Here is a 17226-nt window from a genome sequence, read left to right as displayed (position 1 = left end):
TCCAAAGTTCTGGAATCTCTGTGACAATTTAGCCCTCATCTTCATAGATTAAAAGAAGGCCCTTTTGCCGGGCGGTGGTGGCACACGCCTTTAATCCCAGCACTTGGGAGGCAGAGGCAGGTGGATCTCTGTGAGTTCGAGACCAGCCTGGTCTACAAGAGCTAGTTCCAGGACAGGCTCCAAAACCACAGAGAAACCCTGTCTCGAAAAAACCAAAAAAAAAAAAAAGGCCCTTTCACAGCGTCTTCGGAAGGAATATGATCCCATTTGCATAGTCTCACTGCCGCTCTGGAACTGAGATACAGGTTCCCATGTCCCATGATCCCCTTTCGCTTAGACTTTGAATACCATCAAACCCAACACCCTCTTGATGATCGTGAGCAGTTATTTTTCTAGTTTAAGATGTAGTTCGTCCTCCTTATAACACAGATGAATTGGCCTGTGTATCTCCATTGGTAAACATGAGAATACACTCCCATGGGTTAATCACAAGAGTCCTTCAGTGGCGTGTTTAATTCCTTCTCTCTCAACTGAGTTTGCATTTATACAATCTGGGACCTTCAATGGGTGGAATTTTACTCTCATAAAATCTTTCCCATTTTCCTAGTGCAGAGCATGAGCTCTCACCTTAATTGTTCTTATTTCTTAAACATTTGCAGTTGCCTTACTCACCCATCTTCTTCACAATTTAGACTGGCTCGTGCTCATTTCCTCACCAAGCTGCACACTTTCCAGTCTGTTTTCTCCACTGTCCCTCCCTTCGTTGGAACCCAGAGAAGAGCAGTGAGTGGTGATCAGGACACAACCTGAATGCTATACTGTTTTGAAATTTCCTTTGCCAAAAGTTAGCTTATTGCTTTTAAACTTCACCTACAATTTTTCAGAACAAGTCTTTTTAATGGGAGATTTCACAATAGTGGTGGAGGCATGACGGCATATGGCCAGGGTAGAAAGTTGAAAAATCCCATCTGCATCCATTTCAGGAAACAGAGAGTGAACTGGAAGTTGGGTGAGGCTACAAACATTCAAGCCTTGCTATAAGTGATGAATTCCCTTCAGCAAGTTCCATCACTTCTCAAATACTGCTACCAATGGGAGACCTAGTGTTCAAAAGTATATGCCTATGGGAAATATTTCTTGTTCAAATCACTGCATAGTCTATTCTGTCAATTCAGATATGACGACAGGGGTACACAATTGCTTATTGACATCATGTGTTGAGAGTCAGTGAAATTAGTCATCGTGAAGCAGAGAACAAGAAATAATGGCATTTATGCCTCATCTTTTAAGTAGAACTTTAGGCCACTAATATTTTAAGTTATTATTGAAAGGTACGTTGATTGTAATCATCATGTTGTTGATTTTTGGTGTTATTAGTTTAATTCTCAGTACCTTGTGTTTCAGTAACTATAGCTTTATGTGTTTTTATTCTATAATCACATGGCTTTGCTCATTCTGATTGTCAGCTTCAAAAATTCTTCCTGTAGTGTCTTTAGATTTTTGTCTGCTGAGTTTAATATGCTCAGGGTTTTTGTATCATGGACAGTTTTTCTTTATCCTTCAACTATTGATGGTAGTTTTGCTAGCTACGTTAGTCTGAGTTGATCGTCTTTTTTTTTTTTTTTTTTTAAGGATTTGGAATGCATTGCTTCAATCTTTTGTCTTTGAAAGTTTCTGTTGAGAAGTCAGTTGTTTTTCTGATGGGTTTTCCTTTCTGTGAGACTTTTTCCCTCCAGCTTTCAATACTATTTTTGTTGTTGTTTTCCCATATACTTAATGTTTTAACTGTGACATGCTTTGGGGAGTTTCTTTTCTTGCCCTGAATACCTGGTGACTGAGTCTTGTTGTATCTGTATGGGTATGTCTTTCCTTAGTTTGTGGAAATTTTCTTCTATCAACCTGTTCTAAGATCCGCTCTGTGCCCCTGACATAGAATTCTTTTCCCTCATCTATTCCTGATATGTGAAAATTTGGTCTTTTCATGGCGTTGCACATTTCCTATATGTTTCTTTCCTGTGTGTTTTATTAATTTTTTATGTTCTTCAGTTATGAAGAACTCATGTACTTTATCTGGATGCTCTACCTTACCTTTGAACCCTAATGGCCTATTTTCTGTTTGATTCATTCTACTTGTAAGGTGCTCCCTTGATTTTTTTCAGTTCTATCTTCATTTAAGCTAGGGTTATCTTCAATCTTTTTTTTTTATTGAATAATGCTTTCAAGTCTTGGCTATCTTCATCATTTCTGTCAATCTTGTATGTGCTTTCCTGTCCTGGGAAAATTAAGGTGTTTATTATCATTAAATTTATTCTCATTAAGTTCACTGAACTATTTTTATGTGTCTCATTTAAACTCCCAGAATTTTTTGATGAAGTGTATGTTTTCTCTTTTAAATTAAGTGTTGTGAGTTTATCTGGATAATTTATATTGGCATACATTTCTAGGATTGAGATATTTGGGAGATATTGCCTTGATCTTTCATATTTTTGTATTTTTGTGATGATGTTTATGTATATTAACTTCTTTTTCTACTTCTGCATTTGATATGAACATAGCAAATTTGGCTTGAATGTTGGATATGGCTTAGATGGATTGTGGTCAAGTGAACATGCTAATGTCTTAGAGGGTCCTACACTTATACAAAGAACTATAAACTCTAATGACTACTGGGAGAGGGAGAATTAGCCTCTCCCAGGCATGAGCCCCTGGATGGTTTTTTAGTGCAAAGCAGTCCTCCTTGAAATCACATATATTCAAACAACAAAAACATACTTAGCAAGTTGTATTTATTCATCCGTGCATATAGTTGTGTGCATGTTTGTATTTAACAATAATAATCAACAAAAGTGACTGTCTATTTGAGAATATGGCACATGGGGGGCTGGAGGTAAGTAAAAGGGAAAAGTGATGTAATTACATTTTACTTAAAATATATTTCATAGAAATTAATTGAAATAGCTGCCAGATATGTGAAGTTATTGAATATATCTAATTCTTAAGGAAATGCTTTCAAATCATAATGATATTACATTTTATGCACAGTATAATAGCTATTAGTGAAAACATAGTAGATAACAGGTGCTGGTGAGACTGTGAGAAGTGAATTCTTAAGAATTTACAAAAGTCTGTGTGCAAGATCCTCAGAGCTTTAAAAATGGAACTGTTTTATAGTCCCGTAATTGTCTTTCTAGGGTTATCCAAACTAAATCAACACAGTGATATTCTTGCTTCCATATTTACTGCCTTGGAATTCACAATAGAAAACCATGTAAACAGCCACAAGTGTTGTAAATAGAAAGACAAGTTCACAAATTAAGACACATGTTATAGAATATTTGATATTAGAAAGAAAGTGGCTATCCCATTAGAAACAATATGGACTAAAGTTGTGGACCTTATTCTATGTGAAATAAATCTGGGACAGGAAATTATTTATCTTCCTTACCTGTGGAATCTAAAACTGTGAAACAGATAGATAGTCAAAAGTACTGTAATCTCCATTGATAAGGAAAGAGAGGAAAGAGGTGAAAGAGGAAGTCGCAAGGTACAATGTTATAGTTATATAAGATGTGTAAGGTTACAGAATGGGTAAGTCAGATCTATGGTTAAGAATTGTATTATACTCCTCTATTATATAGTCAGAATTTAATGAGATTGCTTAGATGATTTTCTTTTTACAAAAAAAGGGTAACAGATAATAGCTATGTCAATTTGCTTGACAATAATAGCTATTTTACTATATTACATAAAAAGTCATGTGATGTACCTTGAGTAAATACAATAACCATTTAAAATAAGTAACTCTTATAATCAACAAAAGATGGTAATATATAAAGAATAAAATGTTAATACAAGAAAAAGTACTCACAAACTTTGCAAGAAAAGAATAGTCAAAGGACACTGGTGAGAACTTATCAGAGAGAATTTAATGCCCAGTAGACTGCAAAGCTAGCTATTCAAGCTAACTACTAATTAGGAAGTGCAAATTAAACCAAATTGAAATATCATTTCACACATATCAGCTGAACAAAAATAGTCAGGTAATACAAGTCTTGGCAAGATATAATTTTCTAGAAACTCAGAAATATTGCTGGTGGGTATATATACTGATATGCTTGAAATAGTAATTTAACAGTCCAGGAAAATGTAAGATACACATAGCCTTCAAAGGTTGATTTTTTATTTCCATGTTTGTAACACAGAAATATTTTTCAAAATATTTTCCAAAATGTATAAGCTATAACAAAAAAGTTCAAAAAATTGATACCCATGGAAACATTTTTTTTCTTTATTGAATATAATACACTCATCCAATTGAAATAAATGAAAGTCAACCTCTGCCAGCATATATGTATATCAAGGTATTTAGAAGAAAGATGAAGTAGAACATGATAGTTGCTTTTATAAATTTAATACACAATTCCTGTAAGATCTACAGTCTCCTCAAAGATGAAGACCAATGATGGGATGGATAAACTTTCAAAGCCTGAGTCTGTTGGAGGCATATATTCTAAGATGTAACAACTAGTGTCAATGAAGCCTTTATAATAAAATCTTTATGTATTATCATTTAATTTCCATGGTGTCAATTTCTTCAGATTTACAGTGTATTATTTACCAGATTATTATCAGTTTTCCTTCTGCATATAATATATAAGTAATTTCAAAATGTTTCTTTTATTCTGTTGTACAGCCAGGATGCTTAAATATATGACATGTTTTCATGAAAGCACAGCTTCAAGATAATTAGAACTCTTTAGTGAAATGATTAGCTCTAGCTTTTGGCAGGAAATACAGAAGATGAGTCTAAAGAATACAGTAATCCCATATACATACTGTCGTGTATGGATAAAAGCATGCAGGAATCAATTGGAATAGCTGGATTCATTTGAGAGGTGATATAACATAGTATTAGATAATACTGACAAAATAGAATTGACAATGATAAATTACTAAGTCAATCAGTCCATCAATTAGAGGGGATGTGTTTTCCATGTAGAATTCTGAATAACTTATGTAGATAATCCTTCCTTAAAGAAACAAAAGCATTATGCCTCAGCAAAGTATGAGCTGCTTATAAGAACTTCTTTCCAAAGCATGCAGTACAGGACAAAGAAAGGCTACCCTACAGTGAGCATGCCTTGTGACAGTTAGCTTAGTACAGTTGTCAAAGTCATGTGGACAGTCATAGATCATACTGTTAGTATACTTGACATACTGTGATAAAAACAATACTTCTATGCCCGAACCCAACAAATCCAGTATAATTATGAAGATTATAATTATAACAATGAGTTTCATTATAAACACAGATCATAAAGTACCTGGCCAGCACACCTCAAAGCTACCTGTGTGCTGAGATTACCATTAATGAATAAAGAAACTGGCTTGGCCTGTTGATAGGGCAGAACTTAGGTAGGTTGGGAAGATGGAACGAAATGCTGGGAAGAAGGGGGCAGAGTCAGAGCGAGACACCATGGAGTTGTCAGAGTCAGACATGCTGAATCTTTGCCAGTAAGCCACTGCCATGTGGCAATATACAGATGAATAGAGATGGGTTAGCTAATGGGCCAAACAATGTTTTAATGGATATGGTTTCTGTGTGATTATTTCAGTTCTGGGCAGCTGGGACAAACAAGCGGCCTTCCTGTTACAACTATCCTTACAAAACAAAGTTATCTAAACTTTGGCATGATTTTTTAAGCCTGAGGATGCTTACTCTGAGTCCCTGTGTATGGTAAAGCTTCTCTCCAATGTGGTAAATTTATGAGCAATAACTTAGTAGGGCTTTTCATTTTTCTATTACATTCGTTCTTTGAAATTTGACATTGGGGAGGTGATTTGGTTGCTGTTGTCACCTTGAGGATAGCAGAAGTAGCACAGTCCAGTGGTGTGCTCAGGGCCATAAAACTACGGCATAAAATCATACCTGAAAGCTGAAGATGCCCAGCCAGAAGCTCCTAGGTCCTTTTTCCCACTAGAGATCTACAAGGATTGTATGTGATTATGAGGAATATATTCTAAGAAGCATGTCCACTGTATGTTTATAAATTAGTAACATTTATTTCTGACTTAATTTTCAATACAGTATAATATGGTAAATTTTAAGATAATTCCATGGCAAATATAATGATTTCTATTGATGACTTTGTATATTTATGTGACTTTATTTATAAATTACTTCTGAATACCAACTGTGATTATTAATCTTGACAGGATTTTATAAAGATACATTTATTTTATTTCATATGGGAGGCCACAAAGCAAGATGGAGGGATCGAACTCAGGTCCTCGAGTTTAATGATAAGCACCTTTACCAGATGAGCCATTTCTCTGAACTCAACTAGACAGGATTTAGAAACTCCTAGGAATCGAACCTGTGGACATGACCATGAGAATATTTTAGGAAGTTTTAGTTGAAATAAAAAGATTGACTCTGGATGCTTTGGATGGGGTCCAGGGCTGACTGAGAAGTGACCCCAGCATTTTTTGCTTCCTAATTATGCAAAAATGGGAAAAACCTCCTGCCTCCTCTGTTTGCTGACACAATTGATTCTGCTCTTGCCACCATGGGTTCCCCGGAGAGTAGACTGCACCTTCAAACGGTGCCTCACAATAAACTCCTCCTTTAAGTTGCTTTTGTAAGATATTTTGTAGGAGGAATGGGGACTGTAATTAATACACAAGCATTCTGATTATTTATTGACACCTAACAAACGATCTCTAAACAGTATCTTGGCTCTTAAAACCACCACATATTTTATTTTCGTCTTTCACAGATCTGTGATTAACTGTGTTCATCTGAGACTTTTGAGTCACATGATGTCATATTTATTCATTGCTCCTGAGCCAGGAAGATTCAAAGAATAAAGAACTCAAATGATTTTAAGGTCTTTGAAGTTCTTACATGGTAGTTCACAGTTCCAAGCCATATGTGTCCCAAGATGGAGAGAGCTGGGCATGTTTTCTTCGCTCTTTTATCTCACCTAGACTGAAAATCCATGCAGCTTCATGGTTATTCTTGTTCGCTGGAAGAATTGTTGTGTACTCAAGGTGGAGGAACTTGGACTCCTACTTTGTAATGGAAGAAACATCAAAGAACTTTCAGGTATATTTTTAAGTTATCAAAGTGAGAATCTGAACTCAATTTTCTCTTATTGAATAAAGAAGCCCTTATCTAAGAATCCATCGGTTCAGGGAGACAATCCAAATAACACCCCGTGTTTCTCACTATTGCCTGTTGCTTGCTATAGCCAGGTCTATGTACTTTCTACTGTATTTATTAATGAGGAAAATGTACCAGGCTTTTTCTTTTGGGCCACTAACAAGCACCCAAACCAATACACAGAGACTGATTACTAGTTTTGAATGCTCAGCCTAACATAGGCACATTTCTTACTATCTCTTTTAACTTCAGTTAACCTGTTTCTCTTTATCTACCTTGTAACTCAGGGCTTATTACCTTTCTTACTTCTGTATATCTTACTTTCACTGCTTCTCTATGTCTCTCTCTGGCATCTGCCTGACTTCTTGCCCCAGGAATTTACCTTATTCCCTCTTCCTTTTCTTCTTCTTCTTTTTTTTTACACACATGCATTTTATTAACAATAAAATAAAATATAAAAATAGTCATTTAAAAAATTAAAAATAAAAGAATTGTAGTTTTGGATAGAGATGTCACAGAATTTGAAGATTATTTTTGGGTAGACTTATTATGCAAAATATTGAATTTCTAATTTGTATTTGTTACTCTTCTTTTTTTCTTTATTTTATTCTTTTTTACTTAAAATTTCTGCCTCCTCCCCGTTTCCCATTTCCCTCCCCCTCCTCCCACATATTGCCCCCTCCCCCACTCCCCTCCCCCTCTCCCCACTCCTCTCCCCTCCCCCCACTCCATTCTTCCTCCCTCTAGGTACTGAAGAGCAGTCCAAATTCCCTGCCCTGCGGGAAGTCCAAGGTCCTCCCACTTCTATCTAGGTCCAGGAAGGTGAGCATCCAAACAGGCTAGGCTCCCACAAAGCCAGTTCATGTATTAGGATCGAAACCTAGTGCCATTGTCCTTGGCTTCTCATCAGCTTTCATTGTCCGCCATGTTCAGAGAGTCCGGTTTCATCCCATGCTTATTCAGTCCCAGTCCAGCTGGCCTTGGTGAGCTCCCAAGAAGGATCTTGTGTCTCGATTCTCCTATCTTTCTGCCTGTCTGCCTAGCCCATCACTCTTCTGCCTAGCTGTTGGATGTTCAGTTCTCTTTTAGACCAATCGGGTGCCTTAGATAGGTAGAGTAAAACAGCTTTTCATAATTAAACAAATGAAACATAAACATAAGTAACACACTTTTAGACATTTAAAGCAGTATTCTTCAGCATAAACAAATGTAGCACATCTTTGCCTAATACAAATATTATCTGCAACATGGGAATAAAACTCTGCCCTTGTCAAAGCCTATGACGGCTTTCTAGGTTTCTTTCCCTACCAACTCTAAGCTGCCCTTATGCTGGACTGGGCATGAGGCAGGAAAGGCTGTAGATACCATCCATCCTGAGTGCTTCCCGTCACCAAGTTCTGTTTATTCTTGGTGTTGCACTATTTATGGGCCGAACACCTTTGTCCCTCACTCATCCTACCAAGGGCATTAGTTTCTAGTGCTTTGGCACTGTCCTAAACCAGGAACGATCTCAACAGTAAAAGTTTTAGGCAGCCATGCCATACTGATGCATAGACATAATTCTACCACACATTGCGTTATTCTCAGTGATAGTTTAGTCCAGGGTGCTGTGGTGTACACCTGCTCTCAGGGTGCTTGCTAGACACGGTGAGTATGTTTTTCTCTACTGAGGTTCCATTTTGTTTATATCTTGTTTACAAGCTGTGCTTCTCCAATAATCTTTGCTTTGTTGTTTATTGTGACAGTTTCAAAAGTACTTCATTTTAGTAGCTGATTTGATCCACCTTATTCATACAAATACTTCATGTATAGCTAAATACTGTATTGTTTTTTTTAGTGTGGCTTATAGTCTAGAAGCCACATGGAAGACATAATATGTCATTGAATTTTTCTTTTACAGTGTTTGGAAAATTTAAAACACTTAGAATATCAGCATTTTAATCACCAAAATATTCTTTACCTACTGTTTACTTTCAACTCTTCTTCATTGTAATTACTGGAGAATTATCTGGTAATTATAAATTTTGAACATTTTTCAGAGGCATTTTTATTCTGTGTGCTGCTGTCTTCTTAGGATAGAATTACATGCATGTTGATCTTTGAACACATTTCTTTTCTCTGTTTCTTTTCCCATTTTTAATCCAGGTATTTTTGATATGTTCTTGGAATTTTTTTCTATGACTTCTTTCAATGCGTTTATCTTCCTCTGGTTATTGAAGTCATATGTTATGGCATTTTTGTACTTGTTTTTGTTGTTTTAAATAATATTTTTCTTAATTCTTTGAGATTTTCACCCAATGAAGTTTTGTATTTATTTTATTTAGTTTCATGAAACAGGCAATACATTTTCTATAATCTATTTATATTTCTTGGATGAAATATCTACCTGAATAATTTTGAGGATTGTTATAAGTGTCTTTTCTTCTTGTATAGGCAATTATTTTTATCTCTTTTGTTTTTATTCTCTCCAGCCTTGTATTCATTCACAACTTAGGTATGGATTTGAAAATTCTCGCTAAACTGTCAGGAGTCAGCCTTGGAGGGAAGGGTAGAACCTGCCACGAGTGTAGAAGGTACTTTGTTTTCAGTTAGTAAAGGGAAAAGAGTTTAATATCTTAATGCTGGTTTTTAGTTCTAAAATCTGTCAGTCTTTCATGGCCATCATCCATCAGAATTACAGCCACACTTCTTTGTCCTAAATGATGTTCTTTTCTGGAGAAAAAGACAATTGAAATTGTAGTTACATTAGTAGTTGAGGAGGGGCAGCATCAGTTAATCCTATTGCTCTCCCTGTATTAACCAATATTACCCACAGTAGCAGCGTGCATAATAATGGGAAGATCTCTCTTAGAGTTTTGTTTTAATTTTATTTCTTTTATTTTTGTGGATATATGCTTGAGTGTATTTCTGTGTGCTATGCAACTGGACTTACATATGATTGTGTGATACCTTGAGGGTTCTGGGAATTGAACCCTGGTCCTATATAAGAGAATTCAGTGCTATTAACTGATGAGTCATCTGTCCAGCCCTTACATCAGGCTTTTAGCAGTATATTGAGAACACATTTGGAGTTAATTTCCTGATTCTTTTTAATGTCTGCACAGTGTTCCATTCTGTAACTGTATCATGATTTAATTACTCCTTGCAGATTTTCGTTTCCTGGCTTATAATCTTGAATCACATTCTTACTAAATATTCATAAAATTGAATCTTAGAAATAAAATTACTGGAATATTATATGTGCATATGTGATATTATTTGTGCCTCCACCAAAAATATGGAAGAATATTAGAATATTTATCAGTTTGCAAGCTGATACCTGAATTGTGCTGTGTTTTGACCTGTATTGCTTCTATTATAAATTTTTTCTCTCATTTTTCTTTCGAGTATTACTTAACTTTTATTGTATTCTATCATTTATTATGTTATAGAGTCAAACTATTTTTTTTCTATGATAACTAATTTTCTTAATTCTATTTATTGAGCAAAATGTCTATTTCCCAGTAATTGGTAATGTCAGATTGATCATCTATAGGTTCTGATATATACTTGTATTTTTTCTGAACTTTATTGTGGTGTGCTGACTTACTTGTCTGTTCTTGCATTTATTTCAGACTTAATTTTCACAACAACAAGGAAATGCATTTGAATATCTGACAGGTTGCATGGGTTCTTGTTATTCTATCTCAATATTTTCATAACCTTTGTGCCTTTTCTATTTCAAGAAACAAAACCAAAATTACATTATGCTTCTGTTTTGAATACCATTGAATTTATTTAAAGCTGGGAAGAAATTTTGTATTAATTCAGTTGACTCTTCCTATGTGGAAAAATAGTATGTCCTTTTGCAATACTGTGTAGGTTTTCTTTTAAGAGATCTGATTGTTTTCTTGTTTGTCTCATACTATCAATTTTTTTGTTCATGTAAAGTGAATTCTTTCTGGTGCTCTTGTACCTTTTGATTAATAAAGAACTGTTGGTTTCTGTCAAAGAATTGATGAACAATTGGTATGCCCCTGTGGATTTTCCCTTTGTACTTCTATTTTATCACAGAGAGCTACTTTATATAACTAATTTATTGGTTGAGCATAATTTTATTTTGTCAAACCCATAAAAGTTACATGATATGAACATGACAGTGTTTTGTTTTCTTCTTTTCTGAAGTTTAATCATTTAGAGAAGTATTCCCAAAAATGGGAACATAAACTAAACTCTCCAAACTACTGGAGACACCTGAACAATTCCTGTCTTCTAGTATTTATTAGGGACTCTTTGTACATGACTTTTTTATTTTTCTCTTTTCTGACCTACATATATGTGTATTCCTGTGTTAAAGTCATTCAGAGATATCTACCACATTTTTCTGAAGAACTAAAAATAATCTCACATCATCTGAGAAGGCACCCTTGGATTAAATTCTTTTGCTAGGTGACATGGAATTCAGTTTTCCCAAGTGGTCCTCAGTATGATATCTACCACTATTATTCTGCAGTTACTTTTTACTTTATGTTTACATCTTTAACCAGAGTATTCCAGGTACTGTAACTCGCTCAGATGATTTCCTTTGGAACACTTGATTTTTATCAAGGTCTCAGCGAATGCTCTCTGTGGCCATGTGATGCTGTGACACTCATCTCATGTTCCAATCTTCCGTCTGGATCTGTGCTCTGCTTGGCAACTCTTCTCTGTGGTAGCAGCGGTCTCAGCTACACTGGGGAGGGAAGGGGAGCTGTACATCTTCTTTGGCAGGAAGAAACATTTCCTGCATGGTGTCCAAAATGAAAATAAATTACCCACTGTGCAGAAACATGGAAGTTATGATATTCTTGATGAAATATCATTAAGCAGTCTCCTGGCAGTCATGCTTTTGGGCGTTACTGTTTATAATACCATCAGGCTTATATTTCTATGATGTTTGGGATTTTTTAGCAATTAAATGAAACGTATTTATTTTGTGAAACCTAACTTTATTTTACACTGTTTATTACTCTTTAATATTTTGTGAATGTTGTGGGATTTCTTACAATGTATTTGTTTCTGTTTCTGTCCTTTATGGTAGTGGTAGGGGCACAGAATAGAAGTGACTTGGGCATCCATATCAAACAAGATGGCATACCCATGATTCTCAAGTTATTTCTTCAAGATGGGACCTTTCCACACTCAAATAAAATTTGATAATTGACATGCCCCTATGCATTTTCTTTTACAGCAATAAATCTACTAGTCTGATCATTAATACATGATTCTTTGTCCTTTGCTTGAGGTATAAGCTGATTCAAAATCTCCTGTCTTCCCTTGACCTTTTGCCATGCAAGTTACTTTGTTTTCTTGTGGGTAAGATTGCCCCATTCTCACAGCCCTTCTTTATTTACTTAACTCTTTAATTTGGTTGCTATTCTCTTTCAGGTTCTTGCTGTACTTTAACAAAGAAAACCCAAAGAAGCCGAAGGCTTTCAAAATACCAAGTAGGTCAGAAAAATTACCTCACTTGTTTTCACGTGTGACACTTCTGAACAATCATCAATTCAGTATTTGTTTTTCTGGCAGGAATATTCAGAATTGACTCATCCTTTCTATTCCCTTCCTTGTAACCTTGAAAGCAGTGCGCAATGAATAGAAAATGAAATTTAAAACATAAAGAAGAGATTGGGGGTCATCAGAAGGTGGTATTATGGTTTCTCAAAATTAGCTTAGCATCTGTGATATTTGTTAGTCAAACAAACTTTAGGTGTTAAATCAACAGTATATTGACAGTGGTTCAAAATTCAAATGCCGCCCAGGCACTCTTCTACTTCAGCAGCAATGTAAATAGGATCACATTAAACATTCTTATTGCTGATGTTATCATGATTTTGATTTAGTTCCTACAAACAATTTTATTGCTTTTATCTTTACACTTCTAACTAATCACCTTCCGCTGTCATCTCACTCTTCTTCTGGGTAAGAGTTACGCATTTGAGCATAGTAAGAATTCAGGGTTTTACCTCACTTCACAGTTTATACAACTGTTTCATACACATAATCTCATTTGATTTTTACATCGCCATGTGTAGTCATAAAAGAATTTGTAGATCTATTTTCCAATGAAGCCTGGAGGTTCCAATGATTTCAGAAGTAGTCTAGAGGGGTGACACATATGGCTAATCATATGGGCACCCCGGGCCTCGGGTGCTGCATATGTCCTTTTGTCCCTCGTCTATTGTTGTTTTTTTTTTAAGTAAAAAAATGGTGGAATAAAAGTTTAGTTGTTACTGTATCCGTTTGTTTTCTTTTTGAACTTTAATTGCAGCACAAGTCAATGTTCAGGAACATATGGGGTGGGTATGAAATTCAAACCCACAAAGGAAAGGAATAAGAAGAGTGAGGAGAGGTGACTGAGCAGAATGTGATGCAAATGGCTGTAAGCATCAGAAATACCGCTGTCTCCTGTTGCCGGTGCTAATTTAATAACCAATTCTATGGAGGACATTAATACTATCAAGAAGAAGATAAAAGTAGGGCATATGTGGGTGCCTTTTGTTTCTAAAGCTAATGTTCTCAGCATATATGTGTGATTTATGTATGTAATAATAATAAGACTGGCCACGGCTCTAAGATAACCTTCCTCTTAGAGCTGGAGAGATAGAACAGGGTCAAGAGAACTTACTGTTCTTACAGAGAACCTGGGTTTGGTTCACAGTTCCCACCTCACGCAGCTTGTAATTACTTCAGTTCTAGGGCTTAAGATGTTCTCTGGCATCTGAGATCTGAGAGCAAGTGGTGTTCTGGTACAGACAACACAACTTACGCACAGACACACACACATGCACATATATAAAAATATTAAACAAATGCTTGCTTTGAAACAAAACAAGCCTTCTTCATAGATGTCAGAAGCCAGAGCTATAGAGTTACTGCTTTGGGAAGGACACAAGGGACGTAGCCACTTGCTCTGATAGCGCTGTAGGTGCTACAGACTTGGGGATGGCATGGGCAGTGTGTCTCCATGGTGAGCTCTTGCTCTGTAGCTTCATTGCTGATGTTAGGCCATTCTATGCTGATTCCTTCCATTTACTTTGGTCAGTGTAAATGCTATGAACTTTAGATAAAAAAAGAAACATGACTCATGTCAGGTATAATTCTTACTTTGAATTGTGGCTGTTTAAATTGAATCAAAGAACTAAAATGCAGGGATTTCCTGGAGGTATGTTAAACTTCTTGGTATCTTATGCCTTGGTTTATGATGATCCTAAAAGAATATTCTGGAATTGAAATGTAACTAATCTATGACTTTAGTAGTGGCATCTAACTTTGAGTGAATTATACTTATGCTAGTTAGACATTAGTATAATACAGGGACTTCTCCTCCCTGTGATGTTCTGGCTTCCATGTCTGGCTTTTTGCCACCATCTCCCATGGCCAGGACCCAAAGCCTTGGGAGGGAGGGAGAAGATGCTCTCCGTTCTCAACATGCCTACCTTTTGTACCTGAAACTCACAAGCATGCCAGCAGATGTTGTATTGAATTGATGAAAGGCGGAAGCCAAATGAGCATAGCAATCCTTCTTTAAATGGACTGGGCCCAACTGAACACACATATGTCTACAAGCACTCTCTAGGTCTGGCTCAAGGCCAATGGGAATGACAATTGTTTGCTTCAGCAGAGGCACATGCTCCTAATCCATTGTGATGGAGGAACATATGGTTTTACTTACACATAAGTATTTTTCTGAGAAGGCCATTATCACCCCAAAGGGAAGGCTGCCTCTGCACCTCCACTTGAATTCTTAGTCTTTTATCATTTTAGGAGGTGGCATGAGGACTAAGGTGCGCTTGCACCTGCCCTGAGAGTCTTGGCACTATCTGCTGGTAATATGGATTTGCCTAACGCTCGTGCCTTCTTGGGACAGTTGATAACTAACAGTGCTAGGTATTTCAGATCTAACCATCTTCTGCTGTTGGCGGAAAGTCACTACTTTACTAGTGAGTAGGAAAAAACCATACCAGCACAAAGTTGTCCTTTTTCAAATAACAAAGCATGCTTGGATTAAAGGCTGTGATACAAAGAACTCACAAACTAAATGCCAATGAAACAACCCAATAGAAATGAATTGTGGAACCAAAAGGAAAGTCCCTTATGAGGAAACACAGATGACTAGTGAGCCTTTGAAACAGTGCTCAGTATCCCTTGACAGACTGGCAATGCAGAGTAAAATGTGCTGAAGATGCAAATCATTCCAGTCTGCATGACCATCTTCAAATGACAGCAAGCACTGGCTCGAGTGCAGGAGAGGCAAACTTTATTCTCTCTTGATAGGTGTGTAAACAGTGTGCCACTCTGGAAATCTATGGACGTATGAGAAATATATTCACGTATGACAGAACTGTACCACTCCTTGACATGTACCCCAAAGACTTTTATTGCAGAACTCCTTGCATAGCCACGTTCATTACTGCCTATTCACAAACACCTAAGAAATGATCTCCTAGATAATCATTGACTGAAGAATGAATGATGCAAATGTGGCACATATACACAAAGGAATATTGCTCTGGTGTAAAGAAAATTGGAACCACGAGATCTGCAGCTAAGTGGATGGATTTGGAAAAAATTATACCTAGTGAGATAACTCAGGCCCCAAGGGACAAATGTTGCATGCTCACTCATGTGAGGATCTAGCTTCAAGTTTCTGTGTTGTATAACATGGGGTACATGTGGAATCTCGGAAAGTGAAAACAGGCCTATGCCAAGGGTACATACTTATGAGGGAGGTAGGACAGCGGGGTAAAATGAAAGTAGAATGGAGATGTACTGGGCCCACGAGGGTTCTAATGGGAAATAAAAAGATGAAAATGAAGAGATGAGGGGTCAAGGGACGATTTAAGCACAATGAAATACATACGAGGAAGCTACGTGGGGAACTGCTGCTTTGCAATCCAAATAAAAATGTAAGAGGGAACAGTAGAACATATGCGATACAACAGAGCAATGGAAAAATACTGAGAGCAAAAGGCTCAAGCAGGAACTGAGAAAGGGGATGGAGAAAAGGAGGCCTAAAGTCTGGGTTAACCAAAACTAGGATGTGCCATGAGGTCTCCTGAAACCCTGTAAGCTAACTAAAAATAAAAAATTTTAAAGGAATTTGAACAGAAACATCTAACTTTAGTGAACAGTTTTGTTTTAAGATAACATGAGTTATTAAATATTTCAATGCTAAACATTGGTTTTCTCCCTACAAATGTTTGGTCACAGAGGCCCCTGTGACACTCAAAACAATACAGGCTATTCATGTTGTTCTTGATTGTCCACCATAACTCAATAATAAGACTAATACTGAATACACCACACTCTTTGGTTACAGAACAAGAAATCAAACTTGATATAATCAGGAAAATCTTTCATAGTACTGGAAGGTGCTGTGTAGGCTTCTGTGGGTGAAGAGGAATCAGTGGTCTTACCATGTCTGGATGCTGCATAATGTAATAAGGACCTACTAGTGCTATAGTCACAATCACTCTCTTGATGGGATTTGAGGCCTGCTGCACAGGAGGGAATTCATACCTAATACTGTTCACATAGTCAAAAATGACTAGAGAAATCATAGATCCTTGGGATGATCATATCAATGTTTTTTTAAATGGTCATGTAGTCAAACTGTCTTCTCAATATTCCTGTTTGAATTCATAAATGTGTGTTGCTTCAAACTTGGTCAGAGAAGCTTCTTATTGCAGTGAGAAATGCATGGCTGTTCAAACTGATGAAATGAAGTGATCATGAAGGCTCAGTAGCAGGTGAGACATCCAAATCCACTCTCCCCCAGCTCAGGGAACATCACAGAAGAAGGGAAATACTATTTTTTCGACTTGACCTGGCTGTTGCACACATGAACTCACAGTAGCTGTGCTTACCTTCCCAAGATACAGTTAAAATAAAGCCAACCAAGTTTAGACATAGACTAGGGAGGTCCTGAGGCTTCACTCTAACTGAAGAACTATTGGCTGTTGACTGCTGGGAAAAGGAGGGTCACTTTTCATTAGGAGTGTGGCCAGGGGTAGAAATAAACCCAAACCTATATGCTAATT

General features: G+C 36.6%; 1 long non-coding RNA gene across 1 annotated transcript in view; it reads left to right on the top strand.

Moving 5' to 3' along the window:
• LOC130871651 (uncharacterized) overlaps positions 1-17226 on the top strand; it is a 131768-nt gene that overhangs the window by 29805 nt on the left and 84737 nt on the right. Inside the window, exon 2 of the long non-coding RNA XR_009056849.1 lies at positions 12572-12630. This is a non-coding gene — a long non-coding RNA (uncharacterized LOC130871651). The remainder of the gene's footprint in view (positions 1-12571; positions 12631-17226) is intronic.

This window comes from Chionomys nivalis, chromosome 3 (assembly GCF_950005125.1).
Source record: "Chionomys nivalis chromosome 3, mChiNiv1.1, whole genome shotgun sequence".
Taxonomy (NCBI): Eukaryota; Metazoa; Chordata; class Mammalia; order Rodentia; family Cricetidae; genus Chionomys; species Chionomys nivalis.
This window is presented reverse-complemented; position numbering and strand designations above follow the sequence as displayed.